The 16394-nt window shown below is 42.1% G+C and overlaps 1 protein-coding gene across 1 annotated transcript in view; it reads right to left on the reverse strand.

Annotated features, from left to right (window-relative positions):
• Positions 1 to 16394, reverse strand: part of LYST (lysosomal trafficking regulator) — a 556878-nt gene that overhangs the window by 173525 nt on the left and 366959 nt on the right.

A 16394-nucleotide genomic window follows, 5' to 3' on the forward strand; every position in this document is an offset into this window, starting at 1 on the left:
AGTTATGTAAGGAACTTGGTTGTGGTGCTGTATTTATGTTCCATGTTTGGTTCTGGTTCTGTTATTATGAAAAGATCTTAGTTTAGTGCTTTATGTTCTTTGCTTGGTCCTGGCGCTGTATTTATGTAATGAGCTTGGTCCTGGTGCTGCATTCATGTAATGCACTTGATTCTGGTGCTGTATTTATGTAATGAGCTTGGTCCTGGTGCTGCATTCATGTAATGCACTTGATTCTGGTGCTGTATTTATGTAATGAGCTTGGTTCTGGTGATGTATTTATGTAATGCACTTGGTTCTGGTGCTGTATTCATGTAATGCACTTGGTTCTGGTGCTGCATTTATGTGATGAAATTAGTTCTGGTGCTGTATTTATGTGATGAAATTAGTTCTGGTGCTGTATTTATGTGATGCAATTGGTTCTGGTGCTGTATTTGTGAAATAAGCTTGGTTCTGGTGCTATATTCATGTAATGCACTTGGTTCTAGTGCTGTATTTAGGTAATGAAATTGGTTCTGGAGCTGTATTCATGTGATGAGCTTGGTCCTGGTGCAGTATTTGTGAAATGACCTTGGTTCTGGTGCTGTATGCGGTGAGCTTCGTCCTGGTGTTGTATTCATGTAATGAGCTTGGTTCTGGATTCATGTAATTGGTCTGGTTCTGGTGCTATATTCATTTGATGAGCTTGGTTCTGGTGTTGAATTCCTGTAATGAGCTTGGTTCTGGTACTGTATTCATGTGATAACCTTGGTATGGCACCACTACTTCTGTGCATACACAGTGTCTTCTTCATTCACTGCTATGGAACTTTTGAAAATAACCAGTTCTCAGCTATTTTTTAATGTCCCATAATGGTGAATTGAGGGATGGTCGTGCATGGCTGCGATGGTATAGTTTGGAGGGGGAGGGGGGGGGGGCGCCAAAAAGACTTCTCGCACAGGGTGCCATGTAACCTAAGGCCAGCCCTGGTCAAAGCCTATTTGTTCCTTCTACAATGACCTCTGAACAGGTCACAGAGCATGCCTAGAAAACATTGAAGTCAATGAGGTCACCTTCAGTCCATTGTGTCTATGGACCATGAGGCTGCCATAAGATTTTTTTTTTATGCTTTCAAGATGGCAGCCCCCATAATTATGTTCAGAAAATAAAATAAACTATAATCAGAAAATGAAAACATATTACCATATTTTTCACTTTATAAGATGCACGTGATAAGACGCACCTAGGTTTTTGAAGAGGAAAATAAGAAAAACAAAAATATTAAGAAACAAAAAGGTGTGCTTTGGGTGGGTTTTGAAATGGTGATCTGTGAATGACACTGTTATGGAGGATCTGTGGATGATACACTGGTATGGGGATCTGTGGATGACACACATATGGCACCTTATGCTGGTCCCCTCATGGCCCTATGTGTCACAGTATTAAGTTATTTATGTGTCCCCTCATATCCATGTGTGAATAGTGACCCCATTACACTGGACCCTACTCACAGCAGTCTTCACATGTAAAGTCTATTCATTTAATACTCAAGCACTGGCGCTGCCTTGTTAAACTACCATAATCGCCTGTAGTAGTACTCACTAGCAAAGCAGTGGGCAGGCCGGCAGCGTCACGTCACTCAGTCATGCTCCTGCTCCGCCAGCTTCATTAATTAAAGCCTGCTGCTTTAATAGTGAGTACTACTACAGCGCCACTGCTTGAGGGTTAAATAAATAAATAGATTTGACATGTGAAGACTGCTGTGAGCGGAGCCCTGTGTAATGGAGTACAGTGACTGCACCAGGCCCGCTGCAAGCGTAACAGCAGTTGCTGACCTCCAGCCCCTCCTCCCAACCAGCGTGATAGAGCTTAACTAGAACTGGTACATCACAGGCTGCTATGCCGCACAGTGCGGCTTGCAATGTATCAGTGTCAGCCATGTAAAAATTCCACTATTTGCTTTATAAGACGCACTGCAATTTTCCCCCTTTTGGGGAGGGGGGGTGGGGGGGGGGGAGTGCGTCTTATAAAGCAAAAAATATGGTAGATAAAAATGTTAAGTATTACGATCTGGTTTTAATTAGCAGAAAAAACATTTTGTGGGAAGTTTCCTTTAAGGGAATAAAAGCGTCAGGAAAAAAAAAAAAAAAAAAAACAATGGATAAATATAAATGTAAAGAGGGCAATACATAACACAAAAGAAAGCATTTAAATTACAGGAAAGGTCCCTGTGATGAATACCACCCCTCGTGTCCGCTGACGTCAACCACGTCGAGCTCACGAGACCTGGTATGATCACGGGGTTTACCAAAAACGTGAAGTTACGCCCTCCAGAGGAGCACGTAAGGTCAGGCTGGTATAGTTTACACACACACCTCCTGTCCACGCGGGCACAGAGAGGCAACAAGCTGGAAGGGCCTTTTCACTGCCACAGTGAAAACAGCCCACACTCAGCCCGGGTAACTGCCACCAGTTTCTCGTTTGATATAGGCCTGGTCCGCTAACGGGATTATATAGGGTCAGAAACCAACCCGCGGTAGCTTATAACTAGGCCAAAACACGGACGTGGGGATTCGTGATTGAGATACAAGATAGCACAAGATTAAATTATAGATTTAATCGCTGTAAGAGCACACTAGATATGACACAATATACACAGACAATATATACAGTGGTCTGAGATTACAGATACAGATTATATGGGTACAACTGGGCTAAGCAGTGTAAAAGTAAGTTACCAAGTATGATGAAAGTTCTTTGTGATGTCCTGAGCTGGAGTCCACACGAGGGGCTGTGATCTCCTGCTATTTCCTGGGTCCCTCTAAACACATGTGTAGGATGTGACCCCTCTTCAGAGAAAAGACCCGCCTACTTGCTGGCACCAGGCTTTTAACCTGTAGTCGGCCCATCCCCTCCCTGCCTCAGGGAGGGGTCAACTCCCCCTCTTCTGGGCTGACCGCAAATGACCCACAAAACCCTTTAGGGTTCATAGCTCCAGACCAGAGGGTCACAGGGAGATGGTTCTGGGACTAATGGACCTGACTGGGTTCCGGCTACAAGTAGAGCCCAAACCTGGTACCGGTATGTGGTTTCTATGGGGAGATATGGGTATCTCCCTACCCCGACTGGGTACGAGTAAACAAAGACCATGGGACCGTACCTCGTGGCCACCGGGACACAAATATGTATCCGGTTTGCGCCTGCGATGGCCAGGTGATTCATAATTCCTTATGAGAGGTAGGTGCCAATATGTCTAGGAAATCTCATTGAACCAGGCAAGAGCAGATACCCCCTGCTGGGGGGTTTTCCTGCAAGATTCAGCTGGCTCTAAACTGGTGCATGGAGGTGTGAACTTTTCCTTGAAGCAGGGCCCTCCTGTGGAGTTCCTTACCTCTGCAATCTGTCAGCAAATGGGAGGGGGGGGGGGGTGAGGACATGGCTGACAGTAAATATTAATCCATATTCCTCACAGTCCCTAAGAAGCATTAAAAAACTATAAAACAATAAGGAAAAATTGAACTTGTAAAAGGCAGATAAACTGGAGACAATACCTAACCCTAAAATGTTCTTCAAATACATAAATTGTAAAAAAAAGGTTAAACCAGAAAGTGTTGGCCATTTAAAGAGTGATGAATGAGAAGTTTTAGAGATCAATAAAGATAGAAAATGTATTAAACATGTTTTCTATAGTTTATTCACTGAGGAATATTAAATGTCAGATGAAATGCACAGGGAAAAAGTCAATTCCGCATTAAATGTGGTATGTCTGGTCCAAGAAAATGTGCCGAGTGTCCTGAAAAGATTAATATAGAGAAATCCCCACCAGATAGCACTCTTAGGTTAATGGGGTGTAAGCTAAGTAATGTAATAGATATACCATTATTTCTGATATCTAAGGGCTCTAGAATAACAGGGTCTGTTCCACAGAATAGACGCTTAGCAGATGTAGTGCCAATATACAAAAATGGGTTAAAAACAGAGCAGGAAAAATATAGGTCAGTAAGTCTAACATCTGTAGTGAATAAACTATTTCAAGGTTTTTCAAGAGGTGCAATCCTGGATTATCTCAATGAATATAAGCGTAGAACACCGTATCAGCACAGATTTATGCAGGTTTTGAGTCCTGTCAAACTAACTAGTTTCTATAAGGAGGAAAGATCTGGAAGGGACCTGGGTGAATCAATGTATGTCATATATATTCAATACTCCAAAGCATTTGACAAAATGAGGAAATGTGTGTATTTGGTAACTAGGTCACTGAATGTAAACAGAGGTCGGTTATTAACGATACATAGTTAGATTGGGTCACCATCACTAGTGGGGTAACTCAGTAGTTAGCATCGGGTCCTATTCAATGTTGATATTAATGCGGGCTGCACAGTAAAACTGCTAATTTGCTCAGGATACTTAACTGTGTAAAGTAATACAAAAGCTTACACCTACATGATGCCAATGAGGGTTAACACAGAAAAATGTAAGGTTATGCACATGGGAATGGCAAAACAATGGGTAAAATGGACAGGTGGCTGCTGCCAATGCCAATAGGATTCTGAGTTGCATCAAAATGGTCATAGAAGCATGCGAAGCTAACATAGTTCTGCCACTTTACAAATCATTAGAGTATTGTGCATAATTCTGGGCTCCTGTGAACAATAAAGACAGCAGAGCTAGACAGGAAAGCAACTAAAGTAATACATTAAATCAGTGGACTATAGTACTCAAAGATTATCAAAATTAGGGTTATATACAAGATTGAGGGGAGATTAATAATCACATGTAAAGTCTAAACAAATGTTTAACGTAAAAACAACATTCTCTGTTAATGGGTTGCCACAGTTAAACTGGTGATCACCAAATAAATAAAGAAAGCATAGTGTGGACTAATCTGCTTAACTTATTCATCTTATTAAAGAAAGGATCCTTAACAACCTATCCTCAAAATCTTGTTTCTCCATCCAGAAGACAATCACCATGTGTCGAGAAAATAAAATAAAAATAGTTATGGTTAATCATCTCTGAATATTGCAAGCAATATTGGATTATTATGACTGGCATTAAAGGTCTCATATTACCTAACTTCAATTTATCTGGACTCATTTATTATGTGAAATTATTTTAATACCTTTAGATCAGGATAAACATTTTTTATACATTAGTTCACTTGTAATAAGCATTACATTTGAGCAACACCTGTAATATTAAAGGGATTCTGTCACCTCCCCTCAGCCAAAAAACGATTTAAAAGCAGCCATGCAGCACAGCTTACCTGGATTAAGCTGTGCTGTTTAATCTTGAAATCCGTCCAGCAGTTACTTTAAAAAACGACTTTGATCAATAAGGAAATGCGTCCTGAAGGTGCCCAGAGGGGCGTTTTTTTCTTCCTAGTGAGCCCAGTACCGCCCCTCTTTCAGTGCCCAGCCCGCCTTCCTTGTATTTTCTAACTGCCGCCCCCAGCCTGCCACAGCCTCTCCTGCCTCTCCTCCCCCTCCCTCACGCCGAACGAAGTCTCGCACAGGCGCAGTACCCACTGAGGGCTGCGCCTGTGCGATCATCAGGAGACTGAGGGCGGCAGCTTCATCTTCGTCACTGGGCATGCGCAGAGCCCAGTGACGTCCGATGCTTGCTCTTCCCTGCTGACTGAGGGAAGAGCAAGCATCGGACGTCACTGGGCTCTGCGCATGCCCAGTGACGAAGATGAAGCTGCCGCCCTCAGTCTCCTGATGATCGCACAGGCGCAGCCCTCAGTGGGTACTGCGCCTGTGCGAGACTTCGTTCGGCGTGAGGGAGGGGGAGGAGAGGCAGGAGAGGCTGTGGCAGGCTGGGGGCGGCAGTTAGAAAATACAAGGAAGGCGGGCTGGGCACTGAAAGAGGGGCGGTACTGGGCTCACTAGGAAGAAAAAAACGCCCCTCTGGGCACCTTCAGGACGCATTTCCTTATTGATCAAAGTCGTTTTTTAAAGTAACTGCTGGACGGATTTCAAGATTAAACAGCACAGCTTAATCCAGGTAAGCTGTGCTGCATGGCTGCTTTTAAATCGTTTTTTGGCTGAGGGGAGGTGACAGAATCCCTTTAAGGCTGGGTTTCTATGTTCAGTTTTTTTATGCAGGTTTTGATACCACAGCCAGGAATGGATCATAGATGGTTGAAACATAGCAAAATGAAAGATATGAGAGGAGACCCCTCTCCAAAAACAGTGAGTGCAAATCAGTGTGGTCCCCGTTAGCAACGGAAGGGCAGGGGATGGGGTTGGGAGAACAAGTGAGGTGAGCAATGATACTTTTTAATCCATTTTGCTAATGTGGGTACCAATGGCGTCTAAGTCACTGAAAGGGTGATTAGTGTTATGTGTATGTTACACCTATTTCTGCTGGCACGGTCTTAGCACCTGAACCTACAGACATTCATGTACAGTACAAGATCAGAATAGGGAGGTATTTGCATGTAGCCTTGTATATTATGTTTACTTATAAACTGGAGAATATGTTCTTAGCAGATATCCCGATAATTAACCAGAGGACAGTTGATAAATGTTAGATCAGTGGGATCTGACCTCTGGGAAGCTCCATTAAATTGCTTTCTTTCACTTTTTGTTGCTTTAAAGGAGTTGTCTCACTCCAACAAATGGCATTTATCATGTAGACAAAGTTAATACAAGGCACTTACTTAACTAATGTATTATGCTTGTCCCTATTGTTTCCTTTGATGGCTAGATTCATTTTTACATCACATTATCCACTGCTTGTTTCCATGGTTACAACCACCCTGCAATCCAGAAGTGGTAGACATGCTTGCACATTATAGGAAAAAATGCTGTAATATAAAAACACTTCTACAGTCCCGGCCACCAGACAGGCCTGCACTTTTTCCTTTATTCTGCAAGCATGGCCACTGCAGCTGGATTACAGGGTGGTCGTTAGCATGTTAATTAGGGATCGACCGATTATCGGTTTTACCGATATTATCGGCCGATATTCAGGATTTTGAACGTTATCGGTATCTATTTTGCCGATATTCCCTTAACGAATTGGGAACACGGATCGTGCTGCTGACAGCGCTCTGTGTTCCCTCAGCAGCACAGGGGAGAAGGAAGCAGTGTCTCCCTCCCCCTGTGCTGCCACTGCCACCAATGAGAGGAGAGAGGACGAGGAGGGGAGGGGCTGTGGCCACTGCGCCACCAATGAAGATAACTCTCTCATTAATTCATATACAGGAGGCAGGAGCTGGCTGCAGAAACACATAGCCGACTCCCGACCTCTATGACAAGTAGCTGCGATCCGCGGTAGTTAACCCCTCAGTTGCAGCACCTGAGGGGTTAACTGCCGCGGATCGCAGCTAACGCTCATAGAGGTCGGGAGCCGGCTATGTGATTCTGCAGCCAGCTCCCGCCTCCTGTATATTAATTAATGAGAGCGTTATCTTCATTGGTGGTGCAGTGCACCCCCCCCAAACCCAGTATTAATCATTGGTGGCACAGTGCGCCCCCCACTATTAATCATTGGTGGCAGTGGCCACAGGGTCCCCTCTCCCCTCCTCCTCAGTGGCAGTTCCGATCGGAGCCCCAGCAGTGTAAGCCTGGGGCTCCGATTGGTTACCATGCAGCCAGGACGCTATTGAAGCCCTGGCTGCCATAGTCAGCTCCCTCGCTGCTGTGTGCACAAAGCACAGGGCAGCAGGGAGAGTGTGAGGTCCTATTCACCCTGATAGAGCTCTATCAGGCTGAATAGGACAAGGGTTCTAGTCCCTAAGGGGGAACACACCAAAATATTCATTATAAATGAAAAAAATAAAAAAATACACGTTAACAAACATTAATTTTCAGCAGATTTGTGTAGGAATTTTTTTTTTCTCAAAAATTAAAATTCACAGAATATCGGTATAAATTATCGGCCTGAAAGTTCACAGATTATCGACATCCAGCAATTTAGGATATAAGTCTAAATAATGGGTTAATAGGTCAGAATTTATGTGGTCCAGCTACAGCGTAACCCTTGCAAAAAAATAATAAACTTTATTACTACTTACAACAAACAATTTGTCCATTAGTGTCCAGGCGCACACCAGACCACCAAAGATGCTGGCCAGGATATGGGAATAAATAACCCTAATTGCATGTCCTGAGACTAGGCCCTTAGCCCAGGGGCGACTCCTAATGGTGGAGGCCCCCTGTCCTCGAACCTAACTGGCAACTCCTAGTTTACCCTATTATACATGGGTTGAAAATCGTTGACATAGTGGTGGGCTGGACAGAGAGGATCAAATAAAAAAGTGCACAGTGTATACAGCCCTGATGATATCAAGTACCAAAAGGTACACGGTGCAACCAACTACAGATATAAAAAGACACCTAAATACGATGACTATTGATACCACAGAATCAATCTGTGATCAACCCCAACGTGTTTCCCCCACGGTGTGGGATCATCAGGGGGTAAATAAATTAAGATATTTAAGTAGATACAAGAAAAAACGTTGTCGAGCGGAGGGAGGCCCAAATAATATTGGCACATCCGTGATGTAGCCGTTCAACAAATGGTGTCAATAGTGACGTTGAGTAGTGGGATTAAAAGATTGGACCAGATGACAATCCTGGGAGGGAAAGAAGGGGGGACAGATGCCAACAGTCTTGATGTATAGGATGTGTATATCTCACGTGAAACAACCAGAGTGGGTATTGTGTCCAGGGGAAATTCAGTACACATATATAGCCATGATCGGTCTCACAAATAATGCAAATAACAGCCTTCAAGATAATGGAGTTCACAGAGGCCAATCGTGTTAGTGGTGTTCAACAGAGGCTTCACAAGTACCAATGGCAGCGATAGACTTGGGATACGTCCTGGGTCAGATAAACCAGCCACTTAAGGTAAAGAAGCCTGTTTATTATGGGTCCCTGTTGGTGCTTCTAGACGACATATCCCTCCAGTAAAGCAAATGTGTTTCCCCTCCCAGGGTCCAACCTCGTATTTAGGTGTCTTTTATATCTGTAGTTGGTTGCACCGTGTACCTTTTGGTACTTGATATCATCAGGGCTGTATACACTGTGCACTTTCGTATTTGATCCTCTCTGTCCATGCTTACACCAGTCCACCACTATGTCAACGATTTTCAACCCATGTATAATAGGGTAAACTAGTAGTTGCCAGTTAGGTTCGAGGACAGGGGGCCTCCACCATTAGGAGTCGCCCCTGGGCTAAGGGCCTAGTCTCGGGACATGCAATTAGGGTTATTTATTCCCATATCCTGGCCAGCATCTTTGGTGGTCTGGTGTGCGCCTGGACACTAATGGACAAATTGTTTGTTGTAAGTAGTAATAAAGTTTATTAATTTTTTGCAAGGGTTACGCTGTAGCTGGACCACATTCACAGATTATCGGTATCGGCCCTAAAAAATCTATATCGGTCGATCCCTAATGGAAATGTATCCAATGTATGCTGAGGGTCACTGTATTTACAGAGACAAAAGGCTTACCGTAGGCTAAAAGTACATCCAAGTGTAGAAAGAATTACTCCAATATGGGGGTTGTGCTGGAAATATCCACAACACTATTGTCAGCTTGTTTTGATGCAGATCCTGGTTGTCGGGTATGCTGCAGAGGTGAATACCCTTGAGGCTGAGGTGCCCAGACTCACAAAAGGACAGGTACAGCTTCAGATTAGTTCCACCTTTTATGGTGCAAAAGACCATAAACAACCAGCGTAGAAAAGGGAATCTTCTTTTATTCTATTTTTTAAACAAATTAAATAAAACCACGGTAACCATGAAAATGAGTGGTGTATAATGTGGTGGAAAACTTTACGTAGCCAGCAAGGGAGGCAATATGGACAATCACAATACAATAGTAAGTGCCTTGTACAAACTTTCTCTACATTGTAAATGAAATTTGCCGAAAACAACTTTCCGATTTCATTCATTAAACTCTTCCGCTATGAAACCATAGAAATAAATGTCACAAAAACATGTACTATAGCAAAATATTTCCAGCTCACCTGCTCCACTCTATATGCGTGCAATTCAGGGAAACACTTTTGTGAAAAATCGGAAAAATCCAGCACATGCACTACAGATAAAATCCAATCTCTTTATTATGATCCTTTAAATTCCATGAGCTGGTCAGAAAGCTTTAAGGTCTAAGCATTTCGACAATCTGTCTTATTCATGACCATACTGTGTAGCCAAGTTTCCTGGTTTAAAAAACCCATCACCCACCTCAGACCATGTGTGAATAAACACCAAATTGGAATCGGGGGTGTGGGGTGTTGGGTGGGGGTGTCTGGTGACATCATAAAATACAAAACTACTTGCAAAAAACAAGCTTCTACGAAAGGAAAAAAAGAATCAACAATCACATACAATCGTACAAAATATAAAATCAATATTCAAAGATGAGATTGTGTCTATTATTCATGCCCTTTGAAATTCTGGTATGCAATAAGAAGATCCAAAAAGACTCACTATTATAAAGCAGTCTGTTTAGATCTCCTCCTTGCAATGTTTTTTTTAACCCTTTCAATACCAGTGACTTCAAGATGATCTGCTGTGTTACTTCCATGTACACCTCTAAAATGTTGAGGCAACATGGAAATGTTCACTACCTTCAAATTTGAGATGTTTCCTTACTCTGGTTTTCAAACTGTTTGAAGTGCAACCCACATATTGAACGTTACAGCTGTTGCAGGTGGCTAAATAAATCATATTACTTGTGTTACATTTCATATATGATTTAATTTAAAATTCTTCTCCTGTAGCACTAGATTTAAAACTATTGCTTATTTTAATAAATGGACAGGTTTTGCATAAATCGCATCTGTAGCAGCCAGTAATGTTCAACCAGGTATTTTTTATAGACCCTGATTTCTCCAAAAAATAAACTCTGACACAGTACTGTTGATATAGTTGGAGCTCTTTTGCTCACAACTTGAATTCCTGATTCCAATATCGGTTGAAAATTATCATCCTGATTCTGAATCAGTAAATACCTAGTAATGATGTTCCGTACCTCATTAAAGTGTCTGCTATAAGTGGTTGACTCTCTCACCTTTTTCTCTTGTGATTATATTTCATTATTCCTACTTGTTTCCTGGGAGAATAGGTTTCTTCTGTCCAAAAGATTCACATTTTCTACAGTCTGTTTTAGCAAGTTCTCACTATATCCCCTTGCTTTGAGTCTTCTATATAAAGCTGCACTTTGCTTTTTATAAGTGGAGTCCTCTGTGCAATTAAGGTGGATTCTTATAATCTCACTGTAGCGGATACCATTGATGACATGTTTGGGGTGACAGGAGGATGCCAGTAGTAAAGTATTCCTACTTGTAACTTTTCTGTAGTTGCTACTGACTACCTCATTCCCTTTATTGGAAAGCTTGACATCCAAGTAAGGAATGCCACTCACTGCTATTGTATAAGTCAGGGATGCTCAACCTGCAGCCCTCCAGCTGTTGCAAAACTACAACTCCCAGCATATTGTCTGCAAATAATAGGTCCCATTAAAGGAGAAATAATGTCCTAACAGGAACTCCACAGACAAATAGAGGAATTCCTTCAAAGCAGCACTATATCCACATATACAAATTTACGACCTTGACAAATCAAAATGCCTCCTGACAGTAAGATTCCGTGTGAACCTATTCACATCAAGTATAGTGCGAAACAAATCAAAATCATGCATTGGTGAGAACGATAGCCCCTTTCTCAAGAGGCTTAATTCAAGACCGGATGACTTCATCTTCTATTTCTGTCTCTTTACTGTCCTCCTCGGATATCTTATATTATTATATAACTATTTTGTGATTTTGTATTTCCTGATGAATCTCCTTCTTGTATAGAGACCATGGATTCAAAATAGTGTTCTGCACTGGTAATGCTCACTCTATGTTGAGAATTTATTCTCAGATTTTGGTTTCTCAAAATTGATTTAATGTATCCAAAGTATTTTGCTTCCATGTATATACCTGATCAAGAGAACAGTCCATAAGCTATCTTTTAAATTTTGTTTCCTTTGTCTGTATTATTTTTTCCTGTAGAACAATCCTTTTTCTTTCACAGCATTGTACAGTATTTTAAATTCTTCTTTCTCTTTGACTGGTAACAGAGATTCTTGTATTGCCTTAATTTGTGCACGTGTGGTTTCCAACAAAGTGTCTTATTGTTCCACAATTATAAGTTTCAATGAACATTCTGATAAAGCAGTATTCTAATTATGCATGAATTCTGATGAGTATATATACAGTACAGACCAAAACATTGGACACACCTTCTCATTCAAAGAGTTTTCTTTATTTTCATGACTATGAAAATTGTAGATTCACACTGAAGGCATCAAAACTATGAATTAACACATGTGGAATTATATACATAACAAAAAAGTGTGAAACAACTGAAAATATGTCATATTCTAGGTTCTTCAAAGTAGCCACCTTTTGCTTTGATTTCATGCTTTGCACACTCTTGGCATTCTCTTGAGCTTCAAGAGGTAGTCACCTGAAATGGTCTTCCAACAGTCTTGAAGGAGTTCTCAGAGATGCTTAGCACTTGTTGGCTCTTTTGCCTTCACTCTGCGGTTCAGCTCACCCCAAACCATCTCTATTGGGTTCAGGTCCGGTGACTGTGGAGGCCAGGTCATCTGGCGCAGCACCCCATCACTCTCCTTCATGGTCAAATAGCCCTTACACAGCCTGGAGGTGTGTTTGGGGTCATTGTCCTGTTGAAAAATAAATGATGGTCCAACTAAAGCATGCAGCTGCAAGATGCTGTGGTAGCCATGCTGGTTCAGTATGCCTTCAATTTTGAATTAATCCCCAAGTGTCACCAGCAAAGCACCCCCACACCATCACACCTCCTCCTCCACGCTTCACGGTGGGAACCAAGCATGTAGAGTCCCATCCGTTCACCTTTTCTGCGTCGCACAAAGACACGGTGGTTGGAACCAAAGATCTAAAATTTGGACTCATCAGACCAAAGCACAGATTTTCACTGGTCTAATGTCGATTCCTTGTGTTCTTTAGCCCAAACAAGTCTCTTCTGCTTGTTGCCTGTCCTTAGCAGTGGTTTCCTGACAGATATTCTACCATGAAGGCCTGATTCACACAGTCTCCTCTTAACAGTTGTTCTAGAGATGTGTCTGCTGCTAGAACTCTGTGTGGCATTGACCTGGTCTCTAATCTGAGCTGCTGTTAACCTGCGATTTCTGAGGCTGGTGACTCGGATGAACTTATCCTCCGCAGCAGAGGTGACTCTTGGTCTTCCTTTCCTGGGGCTGTCTGCATGCGAGTCAGTTTCTTTGTAGCGCTTGATGGTTTTTGTGACTGCACTTGGGGACACTTTCAAAGTTTTCCCAATTTTTCGGACTGACCGACCTTCATTTCTTAAAGTAATGATGGCCACTCGTTTTTATTTACTTAGCTGCTTTTTTCTTGCCATAATACAAATTCTAACAGTCTATTCAGTAGGACTATCAGCTGTGTATCCACCTGACTTCTTCACAACGCAACTGATGGTCCCAACCCCATTTATAAGGCAAGAAATCCCACTTATTAAACCTGACAGGGCACACCTGTGAAGTGAAAACGATTTCAGGTGACTACCTCTTGAAGCTAATCAAGAGAATGCCAAGAGTGTGCAAAGCAGTAATCAAAGCACAAGGTGGCTACTTTGAAGAACCTAGAATATGACATTTTCAGTTGTTTTCAAGTACACTTTTTTGTTATGTATATAATTCCACATGTGTTAATTCATAGTTTTGATGCCTTCAGTGTGAATCTACAATTTTCATAGTCATGAAAATAAAGAAAACTCTTTGAATGAGAAGGTGTGTCCAAACTTTTGGTCTGTACTGTATGTTGGATATTTATTCAATCACAAGCCTCTAGGAATCATAGATTTTTTCAAACAGGACTTCAACGTTTTTCGCATCCCACCAGATTCTCATCTTCTTTGGTAACAAGGATTCAAGTTCCCATATTTGTAGTTTCACATCAGGTGAAACACTAGGAGTCTGGACAGTGTCTTGTGAATCAAAAATAGTAGTCTTGTTCAGCCTCAGGATCCATTGATACAACTGGAGAATAAGCCAAAAAATGAACAAGGAGAGCAGGGAAATAGCTAGCATAGACCAAATATAAGACATCTGAGGAGGACAGTAAAGAGGCAGAAATAGAAGATGAAGTCATTAATTTATCTAGTTATATCTTATCAGATAATGAAAGATCTCTTGAGAAAGGGGCTATCGTTCTCACCAATGCATAATTTTGATTTGTTTTGGACTAAACTTGATGTGAATAGCTTCGCACAGAATCTTAAAGGGGTTGTCCAGGTTCAGAGCTGAACCTGGACAGCCCTCCATTTTCACCCCGGCAGCCCCCCTGACATGAGCATCGGAGCATTTCATGCTCCGATGCTCTCCTTTGCCCTGAGCTAAATTGCACAGGGCAAAGGCATTTTTCTGAGTTCCGGTGACGTACCGGGGCTCTCTATGGGGCTGACAGGAACCCCGGTGACGTCACCGGCACTGATGGGCGGGATTTGGCTCTGCCCTAGCCAGTAAAACGGCTAGGGCAGAGCTATAGCCCGCCCCTCAGAGCCGGTGACGTCACCGAACACACTGCCGGGCGGAAGTTACCGCCCGGCAGTGTGTTATTGAAAACAAAAGAGCCAGTGCCCTGCGCGATCTAGCGCAGGGCACTGGAGCGCATCGGAGCATGAGATGCTCCGATGCTAGGCTCAGAGGGGCTGCCGGGGTGAAAATAAGGGTATGTCCGGGTTCAGCTCTGAACCCGGACAACCCCTTTAATGTCAGTAGGCATTTGGATTTGTCAAGGTCGCAAATTAAATTGCAATGGACTGCAGAAAGTGAACGATAATGTTATTAATGTGATACCATTTAATTTGTCAGAACAACGCTGTAATCGGACCTTATCCACCTTACAATGTGAATCTGGGTCTATTGTAGATGACTGGGGAAGGGCTTTAGGGTCCCCAACTCAGACTTTTACCCCGTGAATTCTAGGGTGCCAGCTTTAGATAAATTTCAGGAGCTAGTTGAGATGGACCTTGTGGCATTAGACCCAAAAGTGAAAAAATTTTAAATAAATGGGGTAGGGAGAGAAAAACTGACTAGACAAGAGAGGAAAGCACTCAATATTTACGGTACAACAGTGATTTGGTTATTGAATTTTTTTTATGCAATGAGGAGTTGCTAGGGGATACATCCACATATAGAAAGTTGAGGGCAGATCCCACTACAGAACTTGTCTTAGCATCTAAATTTCTTTTTGGTATTTCACCAGGTATTTTCCGATATGAAACTTAGAGACTATTTGTTTGTGAATAAACCAGTAATCCCAATTTTCCACTCACTCCCTAAGGTACATAAAAATACTTTCCCTCCTCCATTGCAACCTTTTGTGTCTGGTATAGGCAGTTTGGGAGAACGCCTGGGAGCATGGGTAGATTTTTATCTGCGTATCCCAAGCTACCTACGAGATACAAAACATGTATTGGAATTGACTGGTAACTCTGTGTGGGAAGAGGGGTACAGACTTGTGATGTCGCCGCACTTTACTCCTCGATTCCGCACCATTTGGGTTTGGAAAGCCTCAAGAGACATTTAGATTTGTATAGTGGATATAGTGCTGCTTCTAAGGAATTCCTCCATTTGTCTGTGGAGTTCCTGCTAGGACATAATTATTTCTCCTTTAACAGGACCTATTATTTGAAGACGAGGGGAGCACCATTGGTTGCAAAATTCTCCCCCTCGTATGCAAATATTTATATATCCCATTGGGAGGAACAATACCTTATGATCAAGGACAATGTTTTTTTGTCCTCGATCGTATGGTATGGAAGATTTATTGATGATATTATCCTGGTGTGGAATACATGAATAAAATTGCAATGAACCTTCAATTCACTTATACAATAGCAGTGAGTGGCATTCCTTTCTTGGATGTCAAGCTTTCCAATAAAGGGAATGAGGTAGTCAGTAGCAACTATAGAAAAGATACAAGTAGGAATACTTTACTACTAACATCCTTCTGTCACCCCAAACATGTCATCAATGATATCCCCTACAGTGAGATTATAAGAATCTGCCGTAATTGCACAGAGGACTCCACTTATAAAAAGCTAAGTGCAGCTTTATATAGAAGACTCAAAGCAAGGGGATATAGTGAGAACTTGCTAAAACAGACTTTAGAAAAGGTGAATCTTTTGGACAGAAGAAACGTATTCTCCCAGGAAAGTAGGTATAATAAAATAGAATCACAAGAAAAAAAGGTGAGAGTCAACCACTTATAGCAGACAGTTTAATGAGGTACGGAACATCATTACTAGGTATTTACTGATTCTGAATCAGGATAATTTACGACAGATATTGGAATCAGGAATTAAAGTTGTGAGCAAAAAGAGCTCCAACTATATCAAC

Source organism: Bufo gargarizans, chromosome 4 (assembly GCF_014858855.1).
Source record: "Bufo gargarizans isolate SCDJY-AF-19 chromosome 4, ASM1485885v1, whole genome shotgun sequence".
Lineage (NCBI taxonomy): Eukaryota > Metazoa > Chordata > Amphibia > Anura > Bufonidae > Bufo > Bufo gargarizans.